Genomic DNA, 16,356 nt, shown 5'->3' with positions numbered 1-16,356 from the left:
TGTGCTGGAGCTCATGCACACCCTTCCCCCCTTCCCGCACCCCTGACATTTTTTAGATGCTCGCTTTAATCATTAGATTCCTTGGGCTACACTTTATACATCTACGCTACTACGTGCACAGCTCGGGCAGCGGCTGCACTGTGCTTTTATTTTCAGTGCCATATTGCCATATTCGCCCCCCCCCCCCAGAAGCGCCCCGTTCTTTTTGGCATGCGGAAGACCGCTGTACGTGAGGTAAGTGTAATTTCACGGCTCTGCATGAAGTTATTTGTCTTGCCTTGTCTCGTTTTGCCTTTCCCTGCGAAGACAGAAGCTGTCTCATGGACGCACCGCTGGCTGCCCCAGAGTAAACAACTTGTCAGGCCCGCCTCTCTGTAAAGCTTTGCCACTAGACCACAAGAATCTCGCGTCCATTCAAGCAGAGCAGAGTAGCTTGCAGTCACCATTCGGAAAAAGTCGCTGGTATATTAGAATGCTGTTCGCATCGCAAAGATATTTCGCTCGTTTTCGGCTAATTAGAAACCTCGCTAAACTTTAACAATGATTTAAGTAGCGAATTGTAAATGAACAAAGAAGCACGCAGAGAATTGGTCAGCACAACTGTTTTTTGGGACTTCTCGCAGTTGGATACTACGGCCTCGGAGGGAGCGCGTCCAGCTTTTTCTAATTCTTTTTGGGTGAAGCTTTGTTTGTGCGCAGTGGTCGACGATGTTGAGAACGGAGGGAAAGGATTCATTGTGAAAAGAAAGCTCAAACTTCCGAACGGCGAGCAGCGAAACAGCCGTAGGAGCCATGCGTAGCCGTTGGGGAGCGGGCGTACTCCTCACACCCTTGACTCGGCGTCAGTGTTTGCGTTCTATTTTTTTGCTTTTCTTCGTGGAGACCGTGTCCTGCATTCCAAGGTTGACCGAACCATGTGTGTTCCTCTATTCTTAGCGTCGCGCTCATTCTCCGAGATGAGCACTGTGTGTGCGTTGCTGGCGGTGGCTGGTGGATGTGCTCTCAAGGCGGTGGTGGTCAGTGCCATTCCGGCAACTCGCCCGGCGGACGTCAGCCATTGTGACGTTTTCGTCTTTCCAGTCTTCGTCCCAAGTGCAAACTGACTTTCCGTGAGCTGTTATTGCGGGCGCTTACCTCGGACAACGCTTCACCGCGGCTCCTGCAGAGCCTGCGTGGTCCTTATCCCTGCCGGGTGTGCTCGTGCGGCTTCCCAGTTCCACGGGGGCGATGGAACTGGGCGGCTCTCGATCAGGCGTCTCTCGATCGCGTGAGTTCCCACGTCTATCTTTTCTATTCTATTGATCCAGAAAAGGGTTTTACATGGCGGGAATTCACCAATATCAATATAAAAATTTTAAACCGCTCTACGCAACGTCATAAAAATCAATACAGAAAAACTTATAAGCGAAACATCGTCAAAAACTACCCAAGCACGCTCAGAAAAAGAACATCGTACCCACAACGCGCACGGACTCATGTAAAAAAAACTGCCCTAACCCGCTGAACCACACAGGTGTATAAAAAACCGTAGTCTGAAACTACAGATGCCCGCTCCAAGAACGCCCCAAAACACCACTGCCTATTACTCAGTGCATTCCTTCTCTTTACACAAAGAAACTCCTAGGACTCCTACCAGTGATGGCTCATTGAAAACACCCCAGACTATGTAAATCCGCTCCCAGTTTGCACTCATGAATTTAGTTCCAAAAAAGACTCTGTTCCAGTGGACCCTCATGTGCATGCATGAGCAAGCATGCATGATCACCATGCAAAGAAATGAAATTTTATCTTCGATATATAAACACAGCAGTAGGTCGAACCACCCATAATTAGCGAAGTTTGTTTTCGCTTTCGGAGGGAATATCTTGGCGCTCTGCTAGCTGACTGCAAACTGAACGAGAGAGCGAGGTCCACCTTCCCCCCTCCCTCTTCCCTGTTACCCAGATGACGTCACTCGTGCTCGCCAAACTGCAGGGCATGGAGCCTATACCTAACTTCGACACCACAACCGTCGTTCGGCTATTAAAACCCCATTCGAAACAGCATGTGAGAAAAAAAAAATTCATTGTAAATTATTTACTGGTCACATGTTAACAGCCCACTTTGTTCCGTCTACAGCAAGGCAAGCGAACAGCGCATGGGAACAAAACAAAATATTTTGCCTGTCTACTTTCAGCTGTTGTGCAGAACTAGCCTGATTCCTGTGTCTGGGTGAAGGGTCTACCGAAGTATATATTTTTAAACTGGCTGCAAGTGAATACCTTTCTGCAATGTAGAAAAAGAAGGCGATATGCGTGTTCGCGTTTCATACTGGCTGGATTGTACAGCCGATCTTACTTATAATGAACCTGACGCTCACGCTCATTATGTTTGCTTCTTAGTATTATGACTCCCCATATTCCCTCAAAAAATACTAAATCAGAGAAAGTTAGCTTTGGCTCTTGAATTGAAGTCCATTGTGCCCGCAACCAGACCATATCACGGCGCTTTCCGAGCTCTCCAGCGCCGTCATGAGCTGCTGCGATGAGACCCTTGCTTTCGACGAATAAGCGCTAGTCCGCATTGTTCGCGTATGTAGTCTCGGCTTTTGTGGAGAGCGAATACACAAGTTTTGGCGAATGCAAATTGTCACAAGTGAAGTTTTGGAAACTGTAACCCTTAGCGGAGGATTGCTGATATCGCAGGACGAATAGAAAGAGCGGGAAGCGCCGGTGTCACCCGGCATGCCGAGCATTGCTTTAGGAAGCCGTCAACAGTCGACCACTGGCGCCGCTCGTGGATAACAAATGAGATCCTTTTCGTTGATGCGATCAATCGTCGAACATGCTTCTGGATAAAGCAGTTCAGCACCGAGTATTTGTGGTACGGAAGAAAGCGGATCTGCCACGACCGAGAAGCGCCAGTTCTCCGGCTATCAAGTGTTTCGTCGCAATCATCCGGTCTTCTTGCAGTGATCATGCTGTGTAAACAAGTATAGTTACAATCCGGGCATCACAAAGAGAATATTTAACATAGCTTACGTTTTATGCCATACAAACGATCACAGGCAACGTATTGAAAAAACTCTGCGTGAGTTTGCACGAGAACAGTGATTTTTGTACGATCACGTTCATTTTGCACACGAATGCGCAGAAATTGTGCGTTACCTGTACACATTCTGTGCGTCCTGTGTGTACATGATCGCGTACTGTGAGCTGAAAGACGTACACGCACACTCTTTGTGTGTAAAAAATCGTGGACTCTCGTGGACAACTCTCTGTGCGTGGACATCTGCGTGCTGAGAGGGGGCTTGCCGAAGCTGTGCGTGCTTATGTGCACACTGGGCAAGCTCAGTGAGGCTGCGTGTGGCCATGTGTGTGTTTGCTTGCTTAGTAGCAACTTGTCGAGACTGTAAAGGCCCATTTAGGGTGAAAGCAAACAAAGTTCGAGCATTCAGTTAATGATTACTTCTCAATAATGAGCAATAAGCTCACGTTTTGCTGTTTTATAATTTTCGTCTTGGCGTAAGTACCCATTAATCATTTTCAACTTCAGCAAACAAATAACCAAAAAATTATCTTTTAGTGCAAAATGGTTCCCTTCGAAACTGCAGGGACCTGTACATGACAACATGCACACTGAGCAAGAACTTGTCAACATTGCAAGTTCATTATAAAATAATGTAAAAAACAAGCTTCTAACGACTCTTACAGCATCCTTCAGTTCTTCCTTTAACCAATTCTGAAAGTTACAGATATCTTATAGATGCATGATGAAAGCCATCCAGAGCATTTATGTTGTCGCCCGTCATGCAGACAGCCATATTTCGAAATCAGAAGCAACACAACCATTTGTTGCTTGCACTCGAAAGGAGTCAATCAATGGAATAACTCTGAAAGGGCAACAGTGTCTGTTAGGTGCAACAAGCAAGCTTGGGGATATAATCAGGTTCAATCAAACATGACGTGCAGAAAGCGAATTGTGAGCTGTAACAGGAATGTTACGAGGCAATTTCTAAAACCATTTCCAAAGCAATTTCCAAAGTCATTAGCATAAATTTACATACACGTAAAAAAGCCATGTAAGCCTACATGAAAAGACAGTTTTGAATTCACAGTTGGTGTCAAAAGTTCAGAAATTAGTGCCCTCTCTCAATTTCAGTGACAAATCACAGATCGATTAATTAATTCCCAGTATGGCTCCAGAACAAATCCAATGAATCTCAAATGTGCGAAGTATATATACCACACATGTTGCCTGATTAGCACCAGCATTGCATGATGCATGACGAAGTATCACACTCTTCATTCTTCTTCAATCTGTTTTGAAATTTGCACTACCACAAAGACCATCTGGATGGACTATGATTCCATCATATTGCTGAGAGTCACATTTGGAGACCAAGAGCAACACAACAGTGTGCTGCACATGAGTGGATATAATGCACTGGGACAACTGTGCACAGTAAGGAACGCTTGTAAGGCGTCAGGTATTTGCTTGGGGAATGTAATCAAGTTCAGTAATGTTTCATGTGTAGAAAGGAAGATAAAAGTTGTAGCAGAACTATGAAATCCAACATCCAATACTGAACTTCCCCACGTGATCTACACACACATAAAAAGCACGAAAGGATAAGCTCAGCGGTACTGTTAAGTTTGATGCCCTTTGAGGTTTGACTTGCGCGTCTGTATGCAACCATCAAATACCATCTTGAAGTTACCAGAATGCCCAAAACAACTTTGTTGAACTGTTCTACTCTAAACTGAAATACTTTTCCTTAAAACATTTTTTTTGCAACATGCTGTGTAGCTAATTATAAAATAAAGAAAAGAAGCTGATAAAATTTTCTCACCTCAAACGTACTGATAAGTACACAAATCTGAGTGCTTTCAAGAGAGGTGACGCACCCGGTATTCAGTGTCCAGAAGCATACATAATGCTGCAGAATCCTATAGCAAGAAAATTTCTTTTAGTTGACAAATGGCTATGTCTGGTCACAAAGTCAATACCAAGTAAGGCGCATATCCTAACCTGCAGTTACATGAAGCTGCACGTGCTTCATAGGCTGTAACTCCGCCAATAACTGCTACATATTTCCCACCTCTAGCACGAGTGCGGAATCAATATACAGCATGGAAACAGCAGTTTTGTTGCTTTAGCTTCTTTACTATGCTGTTTGGGCAAGAGACGAGTTGAAATATTTGCATGGGCAGTTCTAGATTGAAGTAACGTAAAAAACATCCGCACTCCTTTCTGCTGAAGCGACTGGTGGACCACTTTTGCATGTCGCATCTCGTATGACTTGCTAAGGGTCCAGACTGACACACGCACTTCGTCAAACCTTCACAGAAAACACTCTTCGCTTTTGCTATAAGCTCCGGCCACAGGCAGTAAGTGTCCCGTCACCGTTCACATCGCAAAAGAAGGCAGCGCTCGCAGGCGGTCAGTTTGAGCTGACAGCGACAGGCGTTGCAGGCACACCGCCGACTAAGTTTCCAAGGAAGCCACACTGTAGAAGGGCGCCGTCTTGTAATCGAAACACACCACAGAAACAATGGCCACTGTCGCTGCTTATGAGCCAGGCATTTTTGCAACGAAGTTAGCAGAGCAATAGGCCGAAAGGTTCGACTCATCAAACGACGGCACCGCACTGCTGACCTCATTATCGTTGTCGACCAGACAACCATAACACATATGCCCCGACGGATCGCTTAATTGGGAGCTGCTACTACTCTTGCATGAGAGCGCGCCCACCGGCAGCACACACCGGTAATCCTTCTTCTTTTGCGATTCCAGCACAGTAACAGCGGCGCACAAGACCGCCCAGCAGCAGCACGAGAAAACAAGCGAAGCTCACGGCGGTGATCTCAGAAACCATGCAGCATGTCGGATAGGCTTTGGATTTGACGCGCTAGACCATGCCCACTCACGCACGCACGCACGCACGCACGCACGCATGTACCGACACGCATATTCATGCGTCCACGCGTCACAAATTTCTCAAGTTTTTAATGCTAATATGTGCACAAGAACTTAATTATTTTTGTAACGAAAGTTTCATTTGGTTTTAATCCTTTGCTATCGCACTGCCCAAAAGCATAGAGCCCGAAAGAGACGACCTGGAGGAATGCCTGGAGGCGATGCCTTTCTAAACGGGCCGAAGGAAGCCGGAACTGGCCGAAGCGCTAGCCAACGAACGCAGCGTCTGGGAAGGGACAGCATGGCGGACAGCGTTGCTACGTTTGTCGTGGTCGGTCGTGGTCCTCCTTTGTGGTGCCGAGGGCGTGAACCATCGCTGGAATGAGCATTTGTCACTCTTCCGATATGTGATGTGCCGACAGCAGTGAAATTCGCTAAACCTGTGTTTATAGCGTGCGTCAGCGGGCTCGACGGATAGCGCGTCGTCCTTTGCGCGCCTTCACTGGAAACGCTATGCTGACGGCGGGTCTCATTTCCTCCATGGCGGAGCAGCTGGTGGGAGACCACTACCCGGGTGACATCTCGCATCTTGGGGGTAAGTTAATTTTCTTCGAACCTGTTCATTATTTCAAAGCCTTTGCGCACAACTGGCCACGTCAACACAGCTAGTACAGAGACGCGAAGACGCAGTGCCTATCGCGGCAGCACGCAGCGCTGAAAGGTTGTTTGCTGGCGGCACACGGGCATGAATGCGCGTGTAGTGTCAGTGGTCACACGGTCATGGTCAGTATGCCATGCAAATATGCACAGCTGATCCGATCGCGGGGTGCACGATATCGGCGCCGTACTGCCGCCGTACTGCCATTCATCTCTCGCCGAGAATGGAATATGTGCCCGCGAATAGATCTTCGGCCCGGGCTTTGCATTCTCGCCGCATGTTACGCTGTAATTGAAGTAACAGCGCTCGAGCAGTATAACTACGTAGAATGCGATTCAGCTGTATGCCTTAGGATTGAGCTTCCTCCTCTTTCACTTGTATTTCACTTGTACTTTTATAAATTGTGTATTTAAGGTACGAAGCTCCGTATGATCCAGCTGCGTTCGTACTTATAGCCGAGCCAGTGTAGTCGAGCCTTGAATAGCAGAACGGTGAGATAAAAACAAATTGCTCTGAAGTTTTTCGCCTCTATTTTGGCATTCGCTTTTTCATACTTTGGCTCGGAGCTGAAATGGTACAAACAACTGCAAAATGCACACAGGTGCCCTAGCTCCATTTGGCCTAAATCCCGAAGTTGCAGTGAAATTTAAGGGTAATTGAGCCTTTAATATGTACGAAGAATAAACTTAATTGTTTCATGATTATAACCAATGGCGCAAATAAATCTGACTTTGACTTAAATATGCTGAGGTACCTCTCCAATACCTTATTTGATGTTAAAGGAAAAAGTGTGGTTTTTCTGCAATTGGCACTATTAATTCATCATACCTGTGAGAATGTGAAATCAGTGCTAATCATGCCAGATTTCAAATTGAGGGACGCATGCAGAATTTGAAGCAAACCAGCCTTCTACTGAAAATATCGTTCTGCTGTGGTCTGTTCTTTTGAATGGTGGCATGTATTGTAGAAACGATGCTGGATATCGATATGCAAGTGATGTCTCGTCTGAGGCTAGCTTGTGAATGACTGCCGTGGTTATGAATTTCTTGTTGCCTGGCCCACTTCGAAATGTGGTTAAACAGTCGTGTTCCATTCTGCGACCGGCTCCTTTTTGTGCCTTGCATTTTGCCTTACATGCTTGATTCTAGTCCATTTTTTGCACTGTGCTGCTGTTAAATGTGTCTTTTTACCTTGCAGCAAGCTCCACATAGCTTTACCAGCAATGCCTCTTCCAAGCTCTCCAGTATAGCTGTGCCAGCCTTTCACTTGGTGCTAGGATGCCCAGCAAGCAAGCAGGCTTTTGAGGTAAGCACTGAAGACATCTTCCGACACAAGTAGCTTTTATTTTCCTAGTCCACTGCTACTTGTGTGACCCCTCGTTATGTTGATTTTTGCAAGTTAGGTTGCCTATTAAGGGCTCTCTTTTGTTTTTCACCTGCTGCTGTGGCCTACTGCATTGGTGTTCGGCTACTGAGCCCAAAGACGCGGGATTGAATTGTGGTGGCTTCGTTTCGACAAGGCGAAATGCATATTTGCTCGTGTGTTATGCAATGTCAGTGCATGTTAAAGAATCTTTGGTGGTCGAAATTTATGCACAGCCCTCCTCTATGAATGGAGCTATTGTTCAACTTTGAGGCATTAAAAGGACACTGATGGCAAGCTGAAGTTGACCTGTGATGATGAAGTTCCGCATCCTAACCACAAAGACGACACTTTTTCTGAAAGTGGAGCTTTATAAGCCAGAGAAAGCAAAATATACAATTGTCATCAGCACTGGCTGATATCGGAAATAAATTGCGATGCGCTGACTCCGTTTTTTTTGGCACAGATTCCAGAGGCTAGGCTGAACTGCCATTCACCTCAGAACGGTTATCATGGAGTCCTTTGTGTAGACTTCATGAGTTCAAATCGAGTGTCGGGAAAATTTTTAAATGTAATTTTTGCGCCAATCATTGTGTTGATGGCCTTTGCGCTGCTGTTAAAACCCGGGATAGCAGTATGGTATCCCATAAAACTAGGTTCAGGACTTGCAGCAAGTGGTTTATCACATTCCGCTAGCTTGTGCAAGAAACTACTTCAGGGATATGTGCAGGTGTCTTTAATGTGTCCCTGAGTGAGCACTAACTCGTTAGGGGGAAGGCAGCTTCTAATCTGGCACTACAGTGCCAATGTCGTGAGTGTAAATCATAAGATGACCCATCAGTGTGTACGCCTGATTTCTGTGACACTTCAGTGGTGTTCAGTGGTGTATAGAAGTGGTAAACAAATCTGTAAGGTATTTGATGCATATCTCCAAGGCAATGGCTGTATGAGTAGCGAAGCCATTAGTCAATCTTCAACGGAAAGAATTTTCTCTTTTAGATGACGTGCTTGTATATCAGTGACAGTTATTTGTTGTCCTGCCTTTCGCTGGTGTGGGTCATGTGTGGCGCATCTTCATGCGAGCCTTCTTTTCCTTCACAAAAAATTCAATTGATAGTCCAACCTGTTTTCTTCTCTTTTCCTGTGTTGCATCTTTTGGCTGGTTTTAAATCTGTAACTGAGCTCAGACCGTGATAATTACAGCCGGAAAACAGGGCTACTGAATGTGAGCTTGGCATACATGCGTACTGTATGTGTGAAAGTGCAGTTTACAATATTCAGAAATGCTTGATAGCCTTACAAGAATCTAAAATTTTGTTGGTATTCCTATTTGTTCTCTGTTCAAGTGTCGAGAGTTTTTCCGCTTCATCGTGTGATTAGAGCCACTTTGGTACTTAAGCTGAAATCTTTTCTTTAGCCTGCATGTTTCTCACTTTTGGGACAGAAATGTGGAGGCTAATTAAAAGAGTTCAGCTTAAAAGAGTATAGACACCTAATCTTGGTGGCATGTTTTCTTCTCTATAATGCTGCGGAAGACACTACTATGCATGAATCACCATCTGGTATTCGCGTGAGACCGCTGAATAATTTATAATCAACTTTTTCTGCCATCCTGTTTCGGTGAACAATTTGACTATGGCTATGACATCAAAGAGAGGTTATAGGTCACGTGAGGCGTGGTAAAACTGCACTTATAATCGCTGCTTCATCATTTTAATTCGCTACAGCGCTGACACCAGCATTCCTTAAGAGCCAGAAGTACCAATTGTATTGCAGTTTTTCATGCCTCACGTGACCAATAACCTTGCTTTGACGTCACAGCCATCATTCAGCTGTCGAAACCGAAACAAATACAGCAGGAGAAAGAAATTTGATTATAAATTATTTAGCGGTCATAGGAGGATGCCATGTGGTAATTCATGTATAATACTTTATGCCTTATTACAAAGAAAAAAACACGTGCCAAACAATAAGGACAGCAAAGTGTGCTATGGAAAGAAAAATGATAAGTCTAACATTACGAGACCAAAAGGGGGCGGAGTGGGTGAGGGAACAAACGCGGGTTAATGACATGCTACTTGAAATTAAGAGGAAGAAATGGGCCTGGGCGGGGCTTGTAATGGGAAGACAACATAACCGCTGGTCCTTAAGGGTAATGGAGTGGATTCCAAAAGAATGCAAGCATAGCAGGGGGCGGCAGAAACTTAGATGGGCGGATGAGGTTAAGAAGTGTACGGGGATATGGTGGCCACACCTAGCAAAGGACAGGGTTAATGTGGAGACATGGGTGAGTCCTTTGCCCTGCAGTGGGCCTAGTCAGGCTGATGATGGTATGTGTCGCACCTGCTGCTTCGTGCTATCAGCTGGCCCATGCTTGGCCGACCAGACTAGCCAAATTTGTGATGTGGGTTTTCTATTGCACCTGCATTTGTGTACACAGAGGACTTGAATGGTAGCAGGCGATCCTGTGCATGTGTTCACGCCACAGCACACATGACCCACACTGAAAGCTTCTCTGTTTTAGTAAGACAGCTGCATCAGTCTGGGGCATAACGTATCCCAGTGCTAGAGTATGAGTAAATTGCTCTCGAATCTTAATCTGGTATCAGGTAGCATAGCGCAAAAGAAGGCTAGCGCGGCTGCCTAATATTCTCTTGGGCAGCTGTGTTGGATTTTCAGTGCCTGTTAGTGTAATCCGTGAAAGTTCACTGTAAACCATTCGTTTCGATGTAAATTAGGAAGTCCTTAGAGCCCTGTACTTTTTAATGATAACAAGGTAATGCAGTAATTCAATTGTACCTGTTCTCTTTCAACACAGTAAAGTGCTGCTGGGTCGATTTCACAGTTTTACTTTGTAGGTGTGCTCAGGCTGTCATCATCATCATCATCAGCAGCAGCAGCAGCCTGACTACACGCACTGCAGGGCAAAACCTCTCCCATGTCTCTCCAATTAACCCTGTCCTCTGCCAATTGTGGCCACCGTATCCCCGCAAACTTCTTAATCTCATCCGCCCACCTAATTTTCTGCCGCCCCCTGTTACATTTACCTTCTCATGGAATCCACTCTGTTACCCTCAAGGACCAGCGGTTGTCTTGCCTTCGCCTTACATTCCCTGCCCGAGCCCATTTCTTCCTTTTGATTTCAAATAGGATTTCATTAACCCGCGTTTTTTCCCTCACCCACTCCGCCCGCTTCCGATCTCTTAACGTTACACCTATCATTTTTCTTTCCATAGCTCGCTGCGTTGTCCTTGAAATAAGCTGAACCCTCATTGTTAGCCTCCACATTTCTGCCCCATAGGTGAGTACCAGTAAGATACAGCTGTGTTAGACTTTTCTCTTGGGGGATATTGGCAACTGGCTTTCACGATCTGAGAGAACCTGCCATATGCGCTCCACCCCGTTCTTATTCTTCTAGTTATTTCCCTCTCATGATCCGGATCAGCGGTCACTACCTGCACTAAGTATACATATCCTCTTACTACTTCTAGCACCTCGCTACCAATTGTGAACTGCTGTTCCCTTGCTAGGCTGTTGAGCATTACTTTGGTTTTCTGCGTGTTCATTTCTAGCCCCACAATTCTGCTCTGCCTGTCTAACTCATTCATCATGCTTTGCAGTTCATATCCTGAGTGGCTTAGCCAGGCAATGCCATCAGGGAATCTCAAATTACTTAGGTATTCTCCAGTAACTCTTCTCCCCAACTGTTCCCATTTCAGGCCCCGGAATACCTCCTGTAAACAGGCAGTGAATAGCATTGGTGAAATCGTGTCTCCCTGCCTGACACCTTGCCTTATTGGAATTTTATTGCTGACCTTATGGAGAACTATGGTAGCTGTGCAGTCGTTATAAATATCTTCCAATATTTTCACATAACACTCTTCTACACCCTGATTCCACAATGCCTGCATGACAGCTGTGGTTCCACCGAGTCAATTGCTGTCTGGTAGTCAATGAAGGCTATATATTGGGGTTGGTTGTATTCTGCCCATTTCTCTATCACCTGATTGATTGCATGAATGTGGTCTCTTGTTGAGTATCCTTTATGAAAGCCTGCCTGATCATTTGATTGATTGAATTCGAAGGTTGTCCTGAGTCTATTAGTGATTACTTTAGTAAATACCTTGTAGACAATGGATAGTAAGCTGATCGGTCTGTAAATCTTCAAGTCCTTGACATCTTCTTTCTTATGAATTAAAATAATGTTCGCATTCTTTCAAGCTCCTGATACGCTCGTGGTCACGAGGCAAGCGTATGCAGGGTGGCTAGTTTCTCTAGCATAATCTCTCCTCCATCCTTCAACAAATCTGCTGTTACCTGATCCTCACCAGCTGCTTTACCCCTTTGCATTGCTCCTGAGGCTTTCTTTACTTCCTCCCTCGTTACTGGCTGGTGTCCCATTGCTGTGCTCTACTGCCTCTCTCTGTAACCTTCTGATTACATTCACTATTGTAGAGATTTGTGTAGAACTCTTCGGCTACTTTAACTATCTTATCCATATTGCTTATGACATTGCCCTCTTTGTCTTTCAGCGCATACATCTGGTTTTTACCAGTGATTAGTTTTCTCTTCACTGATTTTAGGCTACCTCCATGCTTTAGAGCATGCTAGGTTTTCTCCATGTTAAACTTTCTTATGTTGGCTACCTTGCACTTATAATTAACTTCGATAGCTCTCCTAGTCCTATTCTATCTCTGAAGTTAGACGTCCTGATGCTTTGGCGTTTCTTCATCAGATCTTTCGTCTCCTGAGATAGCTTGCAGGTATCCTCTCGAATGATCTGACCACATACTTCTGCAGCATGCTGCAATGAATTTAAATATGTATTTAAAGATAACAGTTAAGGTGGGAGATTGAGCTTTGAGATTTGCACTTCAACTCGGGAGTTATGCCGCTGCTACACAGAATACTTGATCGCCGTAGAGATATTTCATCATCTCGCACCAAACTGCTGTGGAGCCGCTGTCACAGTTGATAATTTTGCTGGGAAGCTGTTGTAGCACTCACGCAGTTTTGAAAAGGTGGTATTCATTGTTTTTGTGCTATTGGCAACAGTGATAATACGCTTGCTGCAGTGTTTTGTGGCCAGCCTTCTTTTTTTTCAGTGAAATAAGTTGTACATTTCAGGTTGAGTATTCTTTCAGCGATTAAATTGCTTTGATTTTATTCCTTAGTGTAAGTTGCGAGTGCTCCATGTCTGAGTGCAAATTTCTACCACTGAAAAGCCTTCAAAATCTTGATAGATGTCCACACTGTTCTAGGGACTCTGTGGCTATTGGAAATGCCCATTTAGCTGCATTCAAGTGCCACTGAGTTGATGGCCATTTGAAAGCCTTCAAAATGCCTGTGTGACACGGTTATTAGATTTTGTGCAGGTTTGATGCTGAGCAGCCTGCGTGCTTGAGTCGGGTTTTCCAATGTCTGTATTTCAAACCTGATACTTTTCGAAATCATCATTAGTTCATTACTGGAAGAACTACTTGTGCCCTTTTCTGGAATTTCGAGAAAACAAATTAACTGAATTTTTTTGCATATACTGCTACCTTTTTGCAGGTGCTGCATAGTGAGAACCTGGATCAAGACGCCAACCTGCTGGACTTGGAGAAGCTGAAGAAATTGTTTAGCCACTGTGTGGCACCCGTCATGAGGGATGTGGCATTAATAAAGCCAGTTAAGGTGACCTTATCTATGTCCTTTTGCAAGCATGCTACACACATGAGAGTCATCCCACGAAGCACCATTGCTGCAAAGCTTGTTATCTCACAACATGCATGCTGAATGAGGCAGTGACAGACAGGTGAGGAGGCCTTTAGGTAGGGCATTGGCGTAACGTGTTGAGCAGTGATGTAGGAGCCTTGCAGCCATGCAAGGTATTATCGGTATCATGATGGTAACTCCATTTGACACTGTCTAGTGCTCTGTGAGCCAGACAAGGCTCTTGAACATTCTGGGACTCACCCTTGGCTCTCGGACATTCTGGAAGCCCCACCCGGCTTGCGCATATCACGCGAGGATGTCTCCTGCTGTACGAGCCTTACGCGGCTTGCGCACTTTATGTGACAGATGTGTCGCATTTGCGAGCTTGCTCGGCTTGCGCAAATTGTGTGAAATATGTCTCGCGTTCTGCGACCTCGCTCAATCGTCACAATGTGCGTGGCAATAAACACGCAAAGATAGGCACGCAGAATCCACGTTCAGTATTTTCAATAGGGTGGTACTGCAGTGCAGTAGACATTCGTGTATTCCCGCTGAAATTTCACGCGCACGCTGTAAATGCTGAATGACGAGTCATTAACTTGAAGCACTAAATTAGCGACAACACAAGCGGTGTGCTAAACAAAGAGTAGAAGAAACAAGTGAGCAGTAGATGTCGAAATTAAGAGGGCGGAAGCAGTTGCGGGACGCGGCTCTGAGGCAAGATAGCGGCCACCGCCAATGACGGGGGCGGTCTGTGTTCGCATTTCGTAAGCGTTTGAAACCGTCGAATGTCGGCCGGACGCCGAAGAGCCTCTGAGTGTTCAACTTTCCGCTAAGATATCTTTTTCTCATTTTCCGCAAAGCTCCGTCGACTCGAGTGGCGATCGGTTCGACGGGATTTCAAGTAGCCGTGTAGCACGCATTGGGCATGGCAAGGAAAATAGTAGTGATAACGTCAATGGGAAGGATTAGAGCATTACGGAACAAACTGGTATCATCCATATCTTATCACTAACAAAATGCGGAAAAATGAGCTTAGGGTGGCCAAGTAACGAGCCGAACAAAGGTCGGCGTTTAGAGTGGCAGAGTGGACTCCAAGGGCAGCGAGTCACAGTCAAAGCTCATGGAATGTCTCTTGAGCAGATGTGATGAAAAACAAGGGTACCTGACCTTGCCCGACTCAAATCAACAACATATAATCGGTGGTCGATGGGAGGGTTCTTTTCTTGCAAAATTCATCACGGATGACGATCCCCGTCTTCAACTTTAGAGTGAAAAGCGACCCTCAGATCAGGCAATTCGGTTCTTATAGCCGTAAAACTGGAATTGCAGCCTTCTGCTTCTCCTTAAAAAAACTACAACAACATGTTGTTGTGTGCTGCAATGGAGTACAGCGCACACAAATTCCCCCCCCCCCCCCCCAAAAAAAAAAAAGTCCGACCCAATCCGTGCAATTATACATGCATGCATATCAGCGATCTAATTTTTCCAGTGAAGTTTGCTGACTAACTGCTGTTCCCTGGTAGAAGGCATTTGCTGCTGAGTTTTGTGTGTTCATGACGACGAGCACTAGATGAAGCTGAGAAGTGTTTCGTTTCATTCTAGGTAAGAGAAACCGAAGAAACATCACGAGATGCACCTGGTCATCACACCAGGGAAAAGTTTTGCACCCTTAGTCATTCAAGTCAGGTCGTAATCGCGTCGATTTAACCGGACATTGAAGATACCTCAGAACGCCGTCGGTTTTTGAAAAATTCAGGGAAAGATAACGCCCTAACACAATGACTGCCTGTGTTTTCACAAAAACATGCACTTTAGCTTCAACAAGTAATTCGAATTTTAAGACGTTTGTTAGGAAATTAACGGTGATAATTCCACCACACTATAGGGCCACCTGGCCGAATAACTTGCATACAGAAACAGCGGTGGTGTACCGCTAATCATTTCATAAAATATAAATTGTGAAATCGCACCTTCACAACATCATTTATGCGTGCAAAAAACTCATGAAACCTATTTGTCCAAAACGAAAATTGCCATTTGACTAGCTACATATTTGATAGAGAAGGCGCGCCGTTACCTTTCATAACGAGCTGAAACGTTCCAGTAATCCACCCTGTCCTAAAGCAACAAACATGTAAAATGACGTGATTGGGTGCCACAACGGGCAGCTAGTATAGGCATTCAAGAAGAGAAGACCGCTCACGCATGGGGTGCCGAATCTGCGGAACAAGCAGATGCTAAATCTGCGAGCAAATGCAAACGTCGAGCTGCGCATCGTATCAATCTCTAAGACATGCGATTTTGACCTTTGTGATTTATCTGACATTATGTATGGTCGAATTCACTGCGCAGTGTCCAGCACAAGGAGCAGAGAGCTAGCGATTTTCGAACTTGCCATTTTTCGTTTCTTCGAATAATACGAGAGTGTTTTCGGGGAACGAGACCTTTTGGTCTCGCAAGTGGTGGCAAATGACAGCAAGTGGTCATTTTAAACCGCTGTACAGCACATTTTCAGTGGCCAAATACATTAAGCAGGCCACGAAGCTTACTGTAAAAAGTTGCAGCACTACAGAACATCCTTGGTGACGAAGGACATGGCTAAATACTGGAAGTCGGCAGTTCTTGTTTTTATGCGGTGAGCTGTCGAACTGCTCACGCACACTTTTCGTCTTTGGTGCCACCTTCATCAACGATTCATAAATTCTACTCTGGAACATAAATAAAAGCAATAAAAAAAA

General features: G+C 45.2%; 1 long non-coding RNA gene across 1 annotated transcript; it reads left to right on the top strand.

Annotated features, from left to right (window-relative positions):
- Window positions 1-5,731: 5,731 nt before the first annotated feature.
- On the top strand, window positions 5,732-13,598 carry LOC149360380 (uncharacterized). Its single transcript, XR_016288831.1, has 3 exons — window positions 5,732-6,493; window positions 7,754-7,861; window positions 13,472-13,598. It is a non-coding gene; the product is annotated as an uncharacterized LOC149360380 (long non-coding RNA).
- Window positions 13,599-16,356: the final 2,758 nt, after the last annotated feature.

Source organism: Amblyomma mixtum, chromosome 2, assembly GCF_055824585.1.
Source record: "Amblyomma mixtum isolate Tamu chromosome 2, ASM5582458v1, whole genome shotgun sequence".
Classification (NCBI taxonomy): Eukaryota; Metazoa; Arthropoda; class Arachnida; order Ixodida; family Ixodidae; genus Amblyomma; species Amblyomma mixtum.
This window is presented reverse-complemented; position numbering and strand designations above follow the sequence as displayed.